Raw genomic sequence first — 17,834 nt, 5'->3', positions numbered from 1 at the left:
ACATTTAAGACATTGAAACATAACAGGTATTTATTTTATTTTAAATAACCAGAAAGCAAAGTGTCAAACTGTTTCTATTTATGATTCTCTCTCAAGAATTTGTCTTCTGAAAATTAATCTTTTAGAGGAAGAGAAGAACTTATATTTTACAGAACATTTCTTTATTTTTATCCTCTTAAACATTTAAAAGACAGCTGTTTTCACATCTGCAGGAAGAACCATCAGAAAAAAATATTTTCAAGTATTACTTGTTCAATAACGTAGATTGTGCTTTCCTGAATCTTGTCCAATGACAATTTACCAGGGATCTTTTTCAGTTACATGACTTTTCTAGATTTCATCAATACATTTTCAGAAACACTTCTCATCTGTAAGAGATGTTAAGGTGCAATATACAACCATGACCATAGCAGGAACTTCTTTCAATGGCATTTCATTACATAGACGTTATGAAATTATTCAGCAATATAACTGCCTTTCTGACCAACTCAGTTACCAGTAGTTAGGGGACTAAAAGATACAAATTATAAATAAATGTTCATACAATTTCTCTGAAGTACCCGCTTATTCCAAGGATTGCTCTACATCCTAAATTCTAGTATTATGCATGTATTGCATTAATTTGAGTCTCTAGTTCCCAGGCAAAACTTGCATGTTACATAAACCAGGTCCTATATATGGTCAGAAATTCATTTACAAAAAATATGGCTGTTGAATTAGTATGCAATTGATGGTCAGACCCTGTTAAGACACCCACTATCACCCCTAGCAGAGTACAGTTTACCTCCTATTTAAAGCAGGGTCTCTACTTTTTAGGCTCCAGATGTCCTTCATTTCTAGAAACAAAACATTTATGGAGACCAAACAGTTGATGTGAGCTAAGAAAGTGGTGGGTGGTACGTTTCAACAGTGGAGACAGCAGCCACCTCTGCTGGTGCAGATCATGAAAAGTATGGCATGCAGGCTCTTGTTTATTGCTGACAAAAATGCATAGCTAATGGCTGTGACTATTCTGAAAAATAGTATTTTGTAGCTAAGAATATCAAAGAGGGTTACTGCGCTCTTTGTGTCCATTCTAGTAGCCACAGAAATAAACGAGGCATTACTTTCAGAACAATATGTATTTTCTGTTTGCCAGAATGCTAAGAAAAAGAATCAGATTGGTTTTATTAAAAGGATCTCACCAATACCATCTTTGCTCCTGTCTTCTAAGCTACTGAGCTTTCATCCAAATGTCTCCTTCATAAAAAAATCAGCACAAACTCAGAACGGTCATACATTCACCATACTGTTATCAGATATGCTAGGAAGTTGTTGGAATATACAAATGGAATTATCTGTGCTTCTAAGTTTATAACTACATATTTTTTGGATGCTGAGATCCAAATATTCTTTTAAAATTCAGAAGATATCTTAGCAAACTCTGCAAAGAACTTACCCATTAAATGAAGCTCTTCCTGGACAGGATTAATATCTAGAAATTTCTTTTGTGATGCAGCCTGCTAAACAAACACAAATTGTGGGAATCTATCCGCTTGTGTTACTCTGGGAATGCCGAAATCTCTAGAGAGATTAAAGCGAAAAATAAAGGAGGAAAAGAAAACGGAATAAAATATTAGATATGCTGAATAATTTCAGACACAATCTAATATGAATTTGTGCCAAGATTGATAAAACTCATGGTCTTGAGACAGAGAAAAAAGAAATGCTTGGTTTTCCAAACATCACAGAGCAAACAGAAAGGTTTCTTCAAAAATTTAATGAGAAAAAATTAACCAGCTATAGTGCTGGATGGCATCAAAACATCCAAAAATTACTTTGAAAAACAACAAATAAATGTTTAATGTTGGCAACTTCTAATGCCAGAGAAAGGAAGTGCATATTCTATGAAAGAAAACAACGTAGTTTCATGACTTAAGCAGGCAGAACCAGAAAAATAGGGTGTGAAAATAAAATCTGTCTTAAATCATAAGGCTAAAGTACTTGGTAGGCAAAGAGAGGATATATGTCCTAAGGATATTTATCCTTTGTGGAAGACCTTCATGAAAGGAGAAAATGAGGACAGGCAATGGGATATAATATCTTGTTATTTTCATGATTTAAGGATTCAGGACATGAAAGAATTGACCTGAGAGGAAGATTGCCATTAGAAGGCTTGATTTCCACACTGGAGACAGAAAACACCCCAACTTCTCCAGACAGTTCACAAATCTCTCACATATTGGCAGCTCTGTGTGTAAGCATCAAAAGCAATATATAATCTATGCTAACTGGAGATGGCCGAACACACTAAATAGGCGAATCATCTGTCACCCAGCCCAGTCATCATCTTGACCTTCAACTTTCTCCAAACATAGAAAAATCTAACAGCTGTTAGAAAATAAAGCTAAGAATAATAATTTTGCCACAGGGAAAGTGGGAGCATGTCTTTTAGAGAGATAACGTACATTAAAAAAACCAAAACATTATTCTACTTCTCTTGCCTAGTTCTTCAAGGAATTCACTAAATACAACTCAAAATTATATTTTAAAAAGAACTTTTAATTTATTTAATGGTAAACTTCTATACACAAAGGTGACAATAAAGGGATTTGTGAATTTTCAAAAAAAAAAAAAAAAAACTGAGCTCAAATGACAGCATTTCAATGTGTACTTTACCATAAAGTTACTTCAGTATAGCTCTAGGAGTAATCAAAAGGAAATACAGCCTTGTTCCTCTAGACCTTCTGCTCCTTCTGCTGGGAAAGCACAGCACAGCTTGTCACAGAAATTATGACATCAAAGTATTTCAGAGTAACTGAAATGCTTTTGAAAATGAAGTGTTTTGGATGCAATTTCTCTCTATGTGTTCTCAGCAAGGGCATCACCAAGAAATTGTCATAAATAAATAAATAGATAAATTGTACAGTCTGAAGTACTGAAATCTTCATCTCATTTTTATTTGCATATGCACGCTACAGACATTGAGGTTTGTACACAGAGGGGAAAAGCATGGAAAGCATCTAAGCACATAATGTACAAGCTTTATATGCCCCACAGTTCTTCAGGTGTCTTCAAGCTCTCCCAAAAGCAATAATGTGACCTGTGTGTCTTCTGGTACAGTGGATAGCCCTGCATATATTTATACTGATCTCTTTCCTGAAATAGTAATGTGGTGTTTTAATTTTAACCCGTTGGTATATGCTTAGGAAGGTAGGGGAAACTTGTCTATTATCATTTCCTCATTTGTTCTTACACAGATAGAAGACTGAAAAAGAACACAAGAATCAGGTGTCACTGCTTTAATTGAGCGATGGTACTAATATCTTGGGACCTCTAAGGACTATGAACAAAGACTGCAAAAAAATCCCTGGAAAGAAACACAAATCTTCCATTTCCAGCCTTGTAAAGACCCCCTGTTGCTACTGAACCAAGTAGCATCTGCCCTTCTCTCAGTTTTTCCTGTGTAATGGTAAAGATGAACCATGAATTACATTAGCTAGTTACTATACCCCTTTGAGCCAGATCCATCAGTCAGTTGCTCATCCATCACATAATGCTTTTGCCTAGCTTTATGTTGGATATTTAATCCAGAAAGATACTGTGAGAAACAGTATCAAAAAATTTGCTGAAATTGAAAAATACTCAACCAACAGACTTCCCCTAGTCAATCAGGTGGATAACCTTGTTATAAAAGGAAATTGTGAAACCATGTGGCCTGTGACAAATGCCTGCACTGTCTTTCAGAGGCTATTCAATAACTCCCAGAATAATCTCCATAATTTTACAGGCACTGAAGTGATATTGACAGGCCACTGATTTCAGTGCATAGAACACAGTACTAAAAAACCCTGGACCTAAAGTCATACATTTTAATTATTCTCAGACAATCCATGGCTAGTTCAAATGTTATGATAGCATCATCTGTACAACAGTACTGATATGGATGTTATAGCTACATAGTACTGTTAACACTATACCTTGAAAAAAAAAAACCCATCAACAAAAGATCTCATTATTTTGTGTCTCTTCATACAACATCCTCCTTATTCCAGAGGACTTCATACTTCCTGAATATGAAGTATTATTTTGCCCTATCTCCTTGCCAGCTACTCATTAATCTTAGCTTGGGACCCTGCAAGATATAAAACAATTTTGAGGCTTTTATCTGTTTTAAACACAGTCACACCAAAGACACTTTACCCTATGGAATCACTGAATTACTCATTACATTGAAAGGAGATCTATATTTTGTGAACCACAGCAATAGCCACTGGAGAGGTACTCCATTTCTAGGTTTTGCAAAGCATCATTATGACTTGACATCAGGAAAAAAGTTCAGTTTGTCGCCAGGATTAAGAGGGTATAAAATGAAATACTTAGAAATGAGATTCAAAAGGAAAATAATGCAGAATTCTTTACTAGAAGGGAAAATATTTTTAAATTCTTCTAAGGTGAGCAAATTCCTTATCTTCACTTCTGCTAGTGTGAAGAACGTAGAACTACAAGTATATGAAATGATAAAGGTAAAGTACAAAACACAAATCCTTACAAATAGCTTTGTGTATCCATTTATTTGATGCATTTTGATACTTTTGTATATTTACTGCAGCTTAGACATGATTCTTGAAATAATTACACCTGTTATTTTACTTTATCTACGGTACTTCCTTCATCCTATAGAATCTGATACCCTGAATATCCTTCCGGTACTGAGCATAAGAAATCAAGTTGCATAAATCTACTTTACTGGGTACAGCTGGTCCTGCAAAATCAAATAGATGTAAAAGTCCTAAAATAAATAATTACTGCATGATAGCCCAGTGGAAGATTCTTCATCACCAATGATATCCATGAATCAGTCTCTTAGATGCCACATTGCTATGATCTGGTTGTTCACAGAGTTTTCAGAAGAAATTAAGAAGAACAAAAATAAAAGATTTCCCCTTTTCACTTCTTAGTTTGCTGATGTCATTAACTCTTTCTGTCTAAGCCAAACAAAGCTTTAAGTTTTGGCCTTAAGAAAAAAATCATACACAATCTTCCATCTAGTAATTATAATCTCAAAAAGAATTATAAATTTATATTACACACAGTTAAAATATTTTTAGAAGTCTGTATGTGCTTCCATGTATATATGCAGTTCTTATAAATAGTAAATTTAAAGAAGGTGTTTTAGAGCACTCTTCTAGTAATCATGATCTCTTCCACTACTTGCTCAAGAAGTGAGAATCTATTTCTATTATAGAAATTAATAGGCTAACCTTATATATCATGAAAAACAGATTTTGGAGCGACTCTGCTTACCTCATCTTCATATTTTTAAATATTAAAAATCAACAGTAAACTTACTGTAGAAAATAATTCTAAACTCTACACTTTAAAATTAAAGTTTATAACTTTAAAATAATATAAAAATATTGCTAGGAAACCTACATTCTTGGGTAGCTTACTAGCTTACGAGAATAAAATTAAGTTGTACATTTAAATATTCAATGTAGTGCTTAGCTTATAATATATCAAATTAATAAACCTTTTTGAGAGAAAATACAGATGTAAATTTATATTTGCATACAAACTTCAGGCCAATTCGGTCAAGTCTGGATATTTCACAGTATATCATCTGAATCCGTCCTTTACTCCAAGTGAAAGCTACTATTACTCCAAAAGGAAAAGAATACATACATTCAAAACATTTGGAATCAAAATGAAAACAGAATAGATTGATTCACATGGGAAACTTAACTTAATTATTTTAGGACATATCAAAGCCTTAGTTTAAAATGAAAGAAATATATCAGATGCCATCTTCTGAAACAACTTGTTCTCCTGCACTGTGGCTAAACATTTTGAATAAGAACTTAAATACATTCATTTCCAAAAATGAATTTCACTATTTTACTTTGTGGAGATCAAATTATTACTCCTAATTCTTGTTTGCTTGAGGCTATTTAAGTCAAAGTAAATGAATCGCTAAATTAAAAGGTTAACAAATTGTGTAAGCTTTTAGGACTTCACAAAATCTATTTTTTTAATGCTTCAAGTACACTGTATGTTTTAACATAGAAATAGAACACTAACACTAAGTACACACAATGATGAAACTAAAAAAATCTTCACCACTCATTATGAAAGTAATTCAAAGAATTGGTAAATAAACATCAGCTTTGAAATTATATCTTAGGCTGTGCATCAAAATATTCACCACAATATTACAGCCTATGCCCTTCTTATGATTTCTGAAAGGAATGAAAGAACTTTGTTTTTTGATAAGTATTTGTAGCAAATTTTTAACAAGTAATTTTTGAAGTCTATTCTTGACAATGCTGGTCAAGGTTTTTCCCAAAGCAAAGTTTTACGGCTAAGTTAAACACTTGAAAATGGAAGGTTTACCAACAATAGCATTATCTGAGCTTCCACTCCAATACTGTAGAGAGCCTTATCGTGCTGCATTTTATGGATTTTAAGTGAAACATGTATCACATGGCATTATGTCATCAGGTTCCTGTTCATTGAACAACGTTAAAAAGCTGGATCATGAAAAACTAGGATTCTTGTCCCATTAGGAAGTTTGCTTACCTATCCCATCCTACCTTCGGAAAAATACAAGCGCGTTTTTCTTCTCACATATTGCACACACAATTCATATCAAAATTCAATCATGCTCAATTAACACTCAAAATTTTCCAATAATTATGCTGAAGGCAGCACCAGCACATACAAAGCGATATGGGAATCAGAGACTAAGCTGTGCATAAATTCACTAATAAGAGAAAAGGTCACAGTCTGATATTACTGAAATTTGATTAGATTTCAGATCCTTGTGCTAAAAATCAATGGTTTTCTGGCTTCAGCCTTTGTGCTCTGGAGTCAGCCAATCTCTGGGGCCCTGTGTATAATCAGAGGCTATACCAGTGTTACATCCTCTCCTGGGCACAAAGACAGCAAGAAATTAGAAAGGATTTACAGGTCAGAGCAGTCAGGATTTGCCATTCCTACAGCTGAGGGGTTTGGGAAGCTGAAAAGGAAAAGCTGCAGCCGCTGTGAAGTGAAGCAAATGTTATGTTGGTCAATGCTCATAAGAAAGGTAAAGCTGGTGCTGGGGATTTTACAGCTCTTTGATAACTTCCAGGAGCAATCTAGCCAAACCAGAACAAACCCACAAAGGGCTCTACACACAAACATTGCTGCAGAATATGGGAGATACAGCCTATATTTAATCCTGTAGGTGGAAAAAAAAAAACAAAAACAAAACACAAAAGGCCCCCAAAGCAAGCCTTACACATACAGTTTTCCAATAATGTGAAAACTGGCAACAAGTAATATTGAAAGCTTCTGAACTCTCTGCAAATTCATATGTTTTTCTGGGTACAAATGAAAGTCTGTCAGCTCCTGCTGTACCCATTTTGTTTGCTTCAGCAAGTACAATCAAACAATTAAACAGATTGTCAAATGTACAGCACTGAAGTAACAGCTTTTCATGGAAGAAGAGACCAAATGATCTGATGAAAAAAGTAAATTTTTTAAAAAATAGTTTCCCACTGAAACTACCCCTGATTTTCATGATCAAAACAATAAGCTTTATCAACACAGAACTAATGAAGTAGTAAAAAGGATTACACCTATAAAGCTCAGCAAAAAATCATCAATTAGAAAATAAAGAGAAAACTCATAGCATCAAATGTTTCACCAAGTCTACCTCATACTTTTGAATGATGCTAATTCAAAGGGAAGAAAAGAGGCCTAGGAGATGTGAAATCCAATTCCCAGTTTGGAAAAAGAGCAGTTATCACAGTACACAAAATACATATTTATTATTGCACACATGGGAAAGAAAAAAAGAATTTCAAGAGACAGCATAGAAAAGCAGTTAGTTCTATCACTGAAACTTGAAGACAAAGCTTTTTGTCAGGTAGTTTGTGCTCCCTGTATCTGGCTGTCCTGCAGAGAGATGTTAGAGAGTGCAGAAGTGGACAAGTGGACAAAACTGCTCAATTAAATGATAGCCTTTGGAGCCCATTTACATCTAAAACACAAATAGTAGGAGGAAGTAGGCAGTAGTGTTTCTCCAACTAGACCACCTCAGTTAAAAAGAGGTCTCTTTTGGTAGCCACTACCAAAAAGTGTTTATTGGGTTTATGAATGATATAATGAGTGTATTTTTTGAAGAAATTTTCTAGTGCTCAATGGACTGAACTGCTAGCAGTTGGACTCTCTCTATATGAAAGTGACAAAAAAGAATAAAATAAAACAGCCAAGTTATAGCCATAAGAAATACAACATTGATAAGGGGGGAAAAACATGAAGACATTCCTTTTTCTTTTTCAAAAGCCACTGATTTTGCTCCTTTTTTCTACTGGATTATATCAGACAATTTTCTTTTTATCATTAATGCAACACTGCATCATGGGCCTCCTCAGTATGTTTCTAAAATAACAGGATAAGAAAGAGTCAAGCTCCTTAGAGATACGATTCAAATATCCATGAATCATACAACGTATGCTCTTATTTTTATTATTCTATGACATTTCGTAAACTGAAGAGCTGCTTTAACAGACTATTCCAAATATTAAGCTAGTGGAAACATCTGGGCTTTATGACTCAACAAAACACTTTCAAAATTTGAATTTGAAATCTTAAAAAATACCTGAAACCTTTTATATCTATGTCATGGAAAGAAAATAATCATTTATATATAGTTGCATACAGAGAAATGTCTGGTAACTGAATCAACTTTCATTTCAAAGTGCAGCACCAAAACTTCCTTCCTGTTTTTAAAAAATAAAAATCTATTCCAGCTGTGACTTCACAGCCCTTTCTGCACCCTAGGGAGCAAGGAACTTAAAGTCTACAGAGTTCCAGCTCTGTGTTGTGTGCTCAGGGAGTGCTGATGCAGACATCTTTTCACCAAAGAGATGACAACGTTGAGGACGCTTGTCAATATGCACTTGCAAAGGACCACCATGTAGAATGAGAGCTCAGTCCCCTAGAAATGCTGACCCACACTGCTCCCTCAGAACCTGACATATGGAAATATGGAGAATCTTCAGGGTTAGCACAAACCTTTCCCTGTTAGATTGGCATGAGAAAGCCTGTACTTATGATTAGAAATCTAGTTATGAGGTTTAATTTTGGCACTACCATCAAAGGCAGGTATCACTAACAGCTGCTCTTCTTATTAGGCCATCTTGATAAAGAACACAAGAAACACTTCAGTGCACATTACAAACCTTAGCTTGGGAATGTTATTTTAAAAATAGAAAGGAAAAAAAAAAAACAAAGAAAAGTAGAGGGGAATAAAAGTATTTTATTTACTGTACAAGAGATTAAGATCACGTGGAAAATAATTTAAAATCTCAAATGCAATAGAATTATAAAGCTCAATTTATTCTTTCAACTTTTATTGAGGGTTTAAAGGCTCACTGCAGCTCTTAAATCCTCCACACTGTACAGAATAATCTGCTGAACTTGAACATCTAGCAAAGGATTTCTGCCTTTTTTTAAATTTATTTTTGCCTGCAGTCAACTTATCACAGAACAGGCTTTACAGCTCCTCAGTCAATACCTGACAGGCCAGAACTAATTAATTTCCTTCAATTGTTGTATAACTGATTAATATAAACATCTATTTTAATGTTTTCTAAAGATGGACCTGGTAGTTTTACCCTTTTCCTTTGGACTAGTCCATTATAGTATAGCATTTCTAAATTATTTTTTTTTTTTTTTAATAGACACATATACATGAAGAGGGATGAACTAGTACAGGCATAGAACCAGCATGATTTTAGATTGCCAAGAGATATTTGCTTCGTCATTTGGTTGCAGGCAGGAGGGTAAGGACATCACTTACCTTGCTGGTTCACTACCTGCCTATTTAAATTTGACAAAATTCAGATAGTAGTCTTAGATTCAGTAGGAGGAAGTCAAACTGTGCCTTTTTTTTTTTTAAATCACTAATGTCAAAGAAAAACAGAAAATAAGTGATCCATTGGCAAAATAGAGATTTTTATTTGCTGCATCTCTCTGGCCAAGAAAGCACATATTTACTAATTTACGCATTCATTGAATGTGTTGGCTGAATTCAGAATTCACAGTGGTTCCCATTTTTAGAAAGTTTTTCTGGTCAGATTCAGAATGCAGAACTCCTGTACCTGGAGCACAACATTAAAAAAAATCTCTTAACGCTTCAATGGTGATCTAGCATGCATTAGGTTGGTAAAAATAAAACAAACAATTTTAGTGAAGGGATACTTCAGAGAAATTTAATGAGCAGGTTGCTGAATTATCTAGCAGTCTGAAGAAGATAGAGAAATATGTATTCTCTACAAAACACTTCAGTGTAAACTATGTGATCATCCTAAAAAAGGATAAAGGATACATTTATTCAAAAATGTAGACGTTTCCAGGTACCTATTTTAACTAAGATAGAAGAGCAACCACACTTTTTAAATTTTGTTATATTAACATTGCTTTCAAGACTTTAGTTACTGGCATCGATTTTAAAAAGAATTTTTAAGCAGGAAAGATTCATTGTTGAATCTATTTATCTTAACATATTAAAAAAAATCTATTTTTTGACTCCATTTGCCAACTTTGGTTTGATGGAGAGTCCAGAGGCACATGCAGATATCCAAACCATTAAATACCTGGTCAGAGTAGAAATGAAGCTCCCTGACTATTCCTTGACTCAGTGCACCAAGTCTTCTGCATCTTTAAGCATCAGCTGAAGCCACCAAAAAGACGACCCAAATGAAAATCATGGTTGGAAAAGACCTCCAAGATCATGCATTCCAACCATCTACTTATCACCAATATTTCCCCACTAAACCACATCCTTTAGTACTACATCTAAACACTGTTTTCCAGTGTGACTCTTGTCCTCTTGATGGAAAAACCAGCTGGTTCAGATATGAAATCTGCTTATATTTACCAAACTCAAGCACTTTAAAGTATGCTGCCATCACCTTATAACCACATTTTTTCTACGTTTTTCTTTTTTTTCCTGTAAGTGAAGCAACCTGTGCCAAAAGGGCCTTGCTTGACAGAGAAGTTTTATTTTGATCTGTGTTTGCACATTCCGCTTGTGTCTGCCTCACCCAGGTATACATAGGAAACTCCTAAAGCTACAGGGATTCCTTGAAGATAGTTCTGGGTTTATTCACCGCATCACTGCAGAAGATGAAGATTCTACTCCAAATTTATAAGACTATGGCAATTTAGATGTATGCTACTTCAAATTAAACTTCACAGAGCAGATTAAAGCTTATTTTATAGCTGCTTTGGCCTCTAAAAAAGTGCAATCAGGGGAAACATGAGAATTTGAACACTGATAGCTTTCTTCTTTTCAAATATTCTAACATCAAAGCTATTAACAAACACTCCCTGTAATCATTCCTGCATGTTTGTTTCCTGATAGCTTTCATGTGTTTCTATAACTTTCACCAATGTTTTCTTTATCAAACATGGGATTTTTTATTTTATTTTATTTTTTTTTAAGTTCACTTACTGATTAAAGAATAGAGATGAAAAATAGCAAAACATATCAATACTATGTTAAGTGCTAGTTTAAGGTGTTTTTTTTTTTTTTTCCCCAAACTCAATGTCTGTTCTTACCCAACCACCTTTTTTTTCATACACACCATTCACTTCCTCATGTTATACTGGAGCCTGGATAAACTGCACAAAAAGCTGGCACAGGGAATACTGTAATTGGGAATAATTGTAACCATTTTTAGCACTGAACAATGCCTTCTGCCTTCTAAAAACCAGATGGAGATTCTACCCAGAAAATACTATCTGAAATCAGGTAGCATTCAACTACAGAGCTTTAAGTACCATCCTAAGGGCTGCTGGAAAATATATACCTCCATCTGTGAAAATAGAGAGTGATGTAATGTATGTACATAACTCTTTCAACAGAAGTATAACATTCTAGAGTGAAAGAAAAATGCCATTATATTATTATATTACTCATTCCTTATGCTCCCCAAAAAACATAATGGTGTTAAACCTTTTATTCTAAGCTGTATATTTAGTACAGATTTGAGTATATTTGCATATTTCTTATGTATATAATATAATGCAAAAATCTTAGAATGACACCACAAAGTATTCTACATAATTCAGTATCATGCTAAATCAACATTTGTTGCAGTTTTAGCAATTTATCAAAATAAACAGATCAAGTCTTCTCACAGGTATGGTTTTGTTATACAGTGTGTTATGTACTTTGCCATATACAAAAATCAGTGATTGCTAACAATGAATGTCTCACAGTCATTCATGTTAAAATAGTCAAGCAGCTAATATGAAGGTTAGGAATAAAAGGGTAAGTGTACAGTAAGCACAGCCCCTAACACCAGTTAAAGCCCATCTTGAAAGTACACTCATGCTTTGGATTTACTGAACTTGCACTTCACCTATACTAACTCTGCATCTGTCCTTTTTCTGGCCCTATTTTCCCCTCTGACATATCTGCACTGGTGCCATGCAATCACAGTATGGCAGTGACAGATGGTGATGTCACCTCAGTTTAATTTCCACATGTAAATGCAGAGAAAGAATACCTTGTTAATTACAATCCAGCACTTTGTGTGCTAGGGTTACATCTATGAACTCTTTGATCTTCTGACCACACTGTTTACTTGAGGACACTATGTATTTCTTCAGAAAACAGACAGCTATGCAAACAGTACCTTTTATGTTGTTAAACAGATGTTGACAGGTTTGTTTGCTTTTTCTACTTGTTTACTTCAGTAACCTCTCACCTTACTCCTCAGGAAGTTTAATCTAGTCTACTTTACAGGAAGCAGACTTCCTTGACTTTCAAATGTGACCTAGAATTATGACTGCCAGTGTCTATTCAGGTCCCCTCATAATATACTCCAGGCTTGCTACAGGAAGTTGTGCCACTTTCCATGATCTTAAGCATATTTGTGCTCGCTGCAACCAAACATTGCTCCTCCCTGGAGAAAATTTCACAAAAACATGTAACAAGACTGTCGATTTGCAACAATTACAGCTGGGACTGGAGTGGCCTGTCTCCATTATATTCCTAAATATCTGCTGTTACTACCAAAACTTCTGTCATGATAGCTCAGCATATTGCCCTTGAAACTTCACCCACTCTGTAAAAGATCCTTGCTTGAGGTAATTCAGCTCACCTTACTCAACAATACTATTTCTCTGCTGATTTACTGGAAGTTCTGGAGCAAAGACACATTAATTCAAACTGTGGAGAAGGCTACTATATTATTCTAGATGAAATAAGTGGACAGGCCTCAGCTCAGGAATTCATGTCCACATAAGATATACTGCAATATAAATACTATTGTTTCCTTCCAGCAATATTAAAAACAGAAAGCAACAAAATTCAAATAAATTATCTTACTAGCTGTTTTCTACAACTAATAGAGTATACGCTGTAAGATGCTAAATTACATATGCCCTTAGTTCCACTTAGCCTAAATATGATAAATATTAACTTGAACCAGACAGACCACAGAACAGGCATCCTGTTCTTGAGATTCAAATCACATTATTTATATCTATTTAATAACTTCATATTTGTCGTATGAAACTCAATCACACATTCCATGAAATTATAAAAATGAATCATTTTACTGGAAATCTTTGACCAGCTTTGCTCACAAATCTGATATAATTTTTAAAATTATCTGTACATTTAATCACACTTCATACACACATTGTATTAAATGCCTGGATCCAAAAGAAAGCTATCTCTTTATGGCTTCAAAGGCTAGTTAACATGTTCTAAAATATATTTTCTGAGCAGAACTTGTATCTATTATTAGAACAATATTTTACACTCAAAGAGAACAGTTCCTTTGAGGATATCATTTCTCACATAATCAAACATCCCTTCATTGTTCAAAGTCAGGTTTTAGACATTTAATAGCTAAAAGAGAAAATAACTTCTATCACAAACCAGCATGAGGCTTCTGTTTCAACCAGGGTCATTGTAATTCACAAACAGGACAAACTCCATGTAATACAGGCTATGGGCTTGAAGCAACTGCCAGCATTTGAAAAGAAACACGTGGAAGGGCAAAGCACCAGCACCAGCTGCTCTTCCAAGAGCACTTAATGCTTCATGCAGTGAGCTATTCCAGAGAATTGGAGACAGGACAGGATATTCCACAACCATTTTCTGCACTGCACCAGAATGTCATTCATTTTTTAATTACTTAAAAATCATAGAATGACTTGGGTTTCAAGGGACCTCAAAGGTCATCTAGTTCCACCCCCCTGCCATTGGCAGGGCTGCCATCCACTAGATCAGACTGCCTAGGAACTCATCAAGCCTGGCCTTTAACACCTCCAGGGATAGGGCATATAGAACAGCTTTCATGGAGGGGAGAAAAAAAAAGTACCTTTGTCAAAGTTGCTATCTGCAGAGAGTGTGACTTCGTTTTTCAGCTTTTCCTAAACTATTAAAAGCATACCAAAACAAGTTCTACGTTTCCTATGTCAAAACCCGTGTGTTTAATTATTGACAAGGAAAATATTTCTGTCAAAGTAGATAATTAAATTCTTACATCATCCAAAGTATTTCACAGGACTATTATATACTTAGCCCCCTTTTTTTTCTCCCACTGCGTCAAAGTCCTTAAAGTCCATCTATTTCAGGCAAGTTGACTTGTACCTCAGTCCTTTCTTTCTAGTTTAGAAGTGCACCATACCACAGACCTGTGCGTGAAGAGATAGAACATGAACAAATTAGGAAATTTAATGACCATTCCCAAATCTCTTCAAAATAAGTAAGAAGGACAGATTTCATTCATTTTCAGCTGTCCCACAGGAGATTTTCACAAAGATTATTTTTCCCCATGGCAGAAAAGAAATTACAGTGCCTGAATTGTAAGATGATTTAGTTCTCATTGCTTCCAAGAGAAATACAATCATTTCTTTTCCTCTTTTTTTCCCTCTTTAACAGCTGGTGGTATGAGTACCTAAAACATTTGGACAGGCATTTCTTTATTATCACTGAACTTCAAATAAATCGATACATGTTTTCACAGCATCAAATAAAACATTTCATCTAATAGATGGGACGAGAACTTACTTACTTTGATGCCTTCTTGGAAAGAAGAAACGTAAAAGCTTTCAACTCACTCTTTTTCCCAGGTGTTAACATTTTACATGACATTGAGCAGAAATGGAAAATAAGTAGTTTTGCTCTTCTGCATGTCTGTTTCTACACGTCTAGTTATTCTACTGCCAGAGCTAAAATACATATATGCACTAACAAATCAGCTAAGCTCTTCGGAATTGCCTTCAGGAAAGCAGAATGCTATGAGTCTCTGACATGTACCATATAGATAGTAAAAATAAACTGTAAAAAGCTTCTGCACAGTATTACTGAAGGTAGCAACGCTAGAAGGGGTTGCGTTAAACGTGGCTGTGGTCTCCACTCAATCATCAGAACATCTGTTAAAGGGAACACATCATTAGCAATTACAGAAGGCAGGGCTCCCACCATGCATTAGTATTTGTGCTTACCTGAGGCACAGTGCCTCTCAGAGCACTTGCTGGACTGCTGCAAACCCTCATGACAGACCAGTACCATAAAGGTACAATTCAGCCCTTACTGATTCCAAAAATGAAGAATGAATGAAAAAATAGTTCCAATTTTTTCTGTGTGCGCGCGCATGGGTTGACTTGCTTGAAAATGAATGGCTTTAAAACCCCCTAGGGAGAAGCAAGCTTCAAAGGCAGACAAGCTACTTTCAAAAAAAAAAAAAATTGGATTAACAAAACCACATTATTTGTCTAGATTTCTGCACACTGAAAATGCTACAGATCTGTTAAATGACAAAGTACAGTCATCCCAAGTGATATGGGCTCCCTTGAGCCTTCTCCTCCCCAGAGAGGAAATAACCCTCGTTCTTATCAGTCGCTCCTCATAAGACTTGTGATTCAGACCCCTCACCAGCTTCATTGCACTTCTTTGAACATGCTCCAGGGCCTTGATGTCTTTCTTACAGTGAGGGGCCCAGACAGACCTGAGTACAGGGGGATGAGCACTTCCCTGCTCCTGCTGGCAACAATATTATTAATATAAGCCAGGATTTCACTTCCTTCTTGGTCAACTGGGCACACTGATGGCTCACATTCAGCTGAGCATCAACCAACACCCCAGATCCTTTTCCAGTGCTCTGCTCCCAGTCTGTAGCGCTGCCTGGTGTTGTGGCCAAAGTGCAGAATATGACAGTTAGTCTTGTTGAACTTCATTCCGCTGGCTTCAACCCAGTGACCCAGCTTACCCAGACCTCTCTTCAGGGCCTTCCCACCCTCAGGCAAATTGACACTTCCTTCCAATTTGGCATCATCTGTAAACTCACTGAGGATGCACTCAAAACCCTTGTCCATATCATCAATTCACATATTAAACAGGACAAGAAATTATACTAAATTTAGAAGTTCAGATTAGGTTCTTTAACCTGGAACTAAACTCTCAGTGCACTCAAATTCCTTAAAGTGTATGTAAAAACAAACATCGCTATTAAACAGAACAGTTTTCCAGTATGTAGCACTCACAGGAAATTCTTGCCTACTAAAAACATACAACACAAAAAGCCCATACTTGTGAATACCCCACTCCTAATGCTTGTAAAAGCAATTATTAAGCTAAAATAAGCCTATATAATTAGGATTTTTTTTTCTGGGTTTTCCTATATACTGATAAGTTAAAAATAAAAACACAAAAGAAGTGAAGTAACATATACAGTAACAGCTAACAAAATGACTTGGAAATGAATATAAAACTATTGCTGATATAATTTACCTATGATACAAAGACTGGTGGTATGATAAATGAGGAGCACAATGCAATTGAGCTTTCTTCATAATGAAGCCTATCCAAGGTTTTAATTTAACAAAATACGAACTGCTGTAGACAGGAAAGATAAGTGTCCACTCCGAATCAGAAACAACACTACAGGGAGGGACTCACAAAATTTAAAGAAAAGCTTCTAAAGGCTAGCAATGACTCAAGAAGCAAACGTGCCAACCTAGCATCAAATTGTAATGGAGAAATCAAGCATAATACTTCACAGGTGTTCTGCCCACAAAAATACAAAATTGCTCCTGACATGTTCTTGGCAATACCAGGCAAAGTATCACAGATAGGCCAATAGTGAAATACAGAAAAGAAGAGTTGAACTCACCTAGCTGGTGAAGGAGACTGAAGGACATCTCTGACTATACAGCACACAGAAGAAACTCTCCCCTTCAGTGACTGGCCCTTATATGAGTCCAGGGTGACTCCACCTTGACTCCACCCCTTCTGGTCACTTAGGAGCACAGATGCACACAATTTGTGCTCACTGGGCCAGCCACAGCCCTTCACCAGGTTCTCAGTCACTAGCTAAAGCAATGACCTAACAGCTCCCCTATAGCAGGATAAATTCAAATCCCAATAGCAATATGAAAATCACAAGAAGAGAGTTTAAGCACCACTGAAATGTAGAATACGTTTCAATGATAATAGTTAAACAAGATACCATGAAAAAAATCAAGAATAGAGGAAAAATAGACTGAAATTATTTGAAATTGAAAAAAAGAAAACATTTGAAGAGAAAAGGTATTTCAATCACTAGTATGGTTTATTGAAAAAGAGGCAGAAAGCAATTAACAAATACTAGCCATGGTCATAACAAACCAGGCAGTTTTTAAATCAGTGTATCTTCATCTGCTGCAGGGGAACTTTTTATTTTTGTTTTTTATTTTTTTGCTGTACGTTGTCTTCCTGTGCTGTGTTTGGTGTGCCTTAATACAGAAATAGCAAATTTTTTATTTCTTTTTTATACATTTCTGTTCACTGACTGGATTTC

At 35.5% G+C, this 17,834-nt stretch overlaps 1 long non-coding RNA gene across 2 annotated transcripts; it reads right to left on the bottom strand.

Annotated features, from left to right (window-relative positions):
• Positions 1-202: 202 nt before the first annotated feature.
• LOC149918573 (uncharacterized) lies at positions 203-17,209 on the bottom strand. 2 transcript variants are annotated; one of them, XR_016465578.1, is made up of 4 exons: positions 17,169-17,209; positions 14,538-14,688; positions 1,439-1,563; positions 203-368 (listed from the first exon to the last, which is right to left on the bottom strand). It is a non-coding gene; the product is annotated as an uncharacterized LOC149918573 (long non-coding RNA). The 2 variants fall into 2 exon arrangements; XR_016465579.1 differs by lacking the exons at positions 14,538-14,688; positions 17,169-17,209 and adding an exon at positions 2,659-2,740.
• Between the last annotated feature and the right edge of the window lie 625 nt (positions 17,210-17,834).

Source organism: Phasianus colchicus, chromosome 3 (assembly GCF_987193195.1).
Source record: "Phasianus colchicus chromosome 3, bPhaCol1.hap1.1, whole genome shotgun sequence".
Lineage (NCBI taxonomy): Eukaryota > Metazoa > Chordata > Aves > Galliformes > Phasianidae > Phasianus > Phasianus colchicus.
This window is presented reverse-complemented; position numbering and strand designations above follow the sequence as displayed.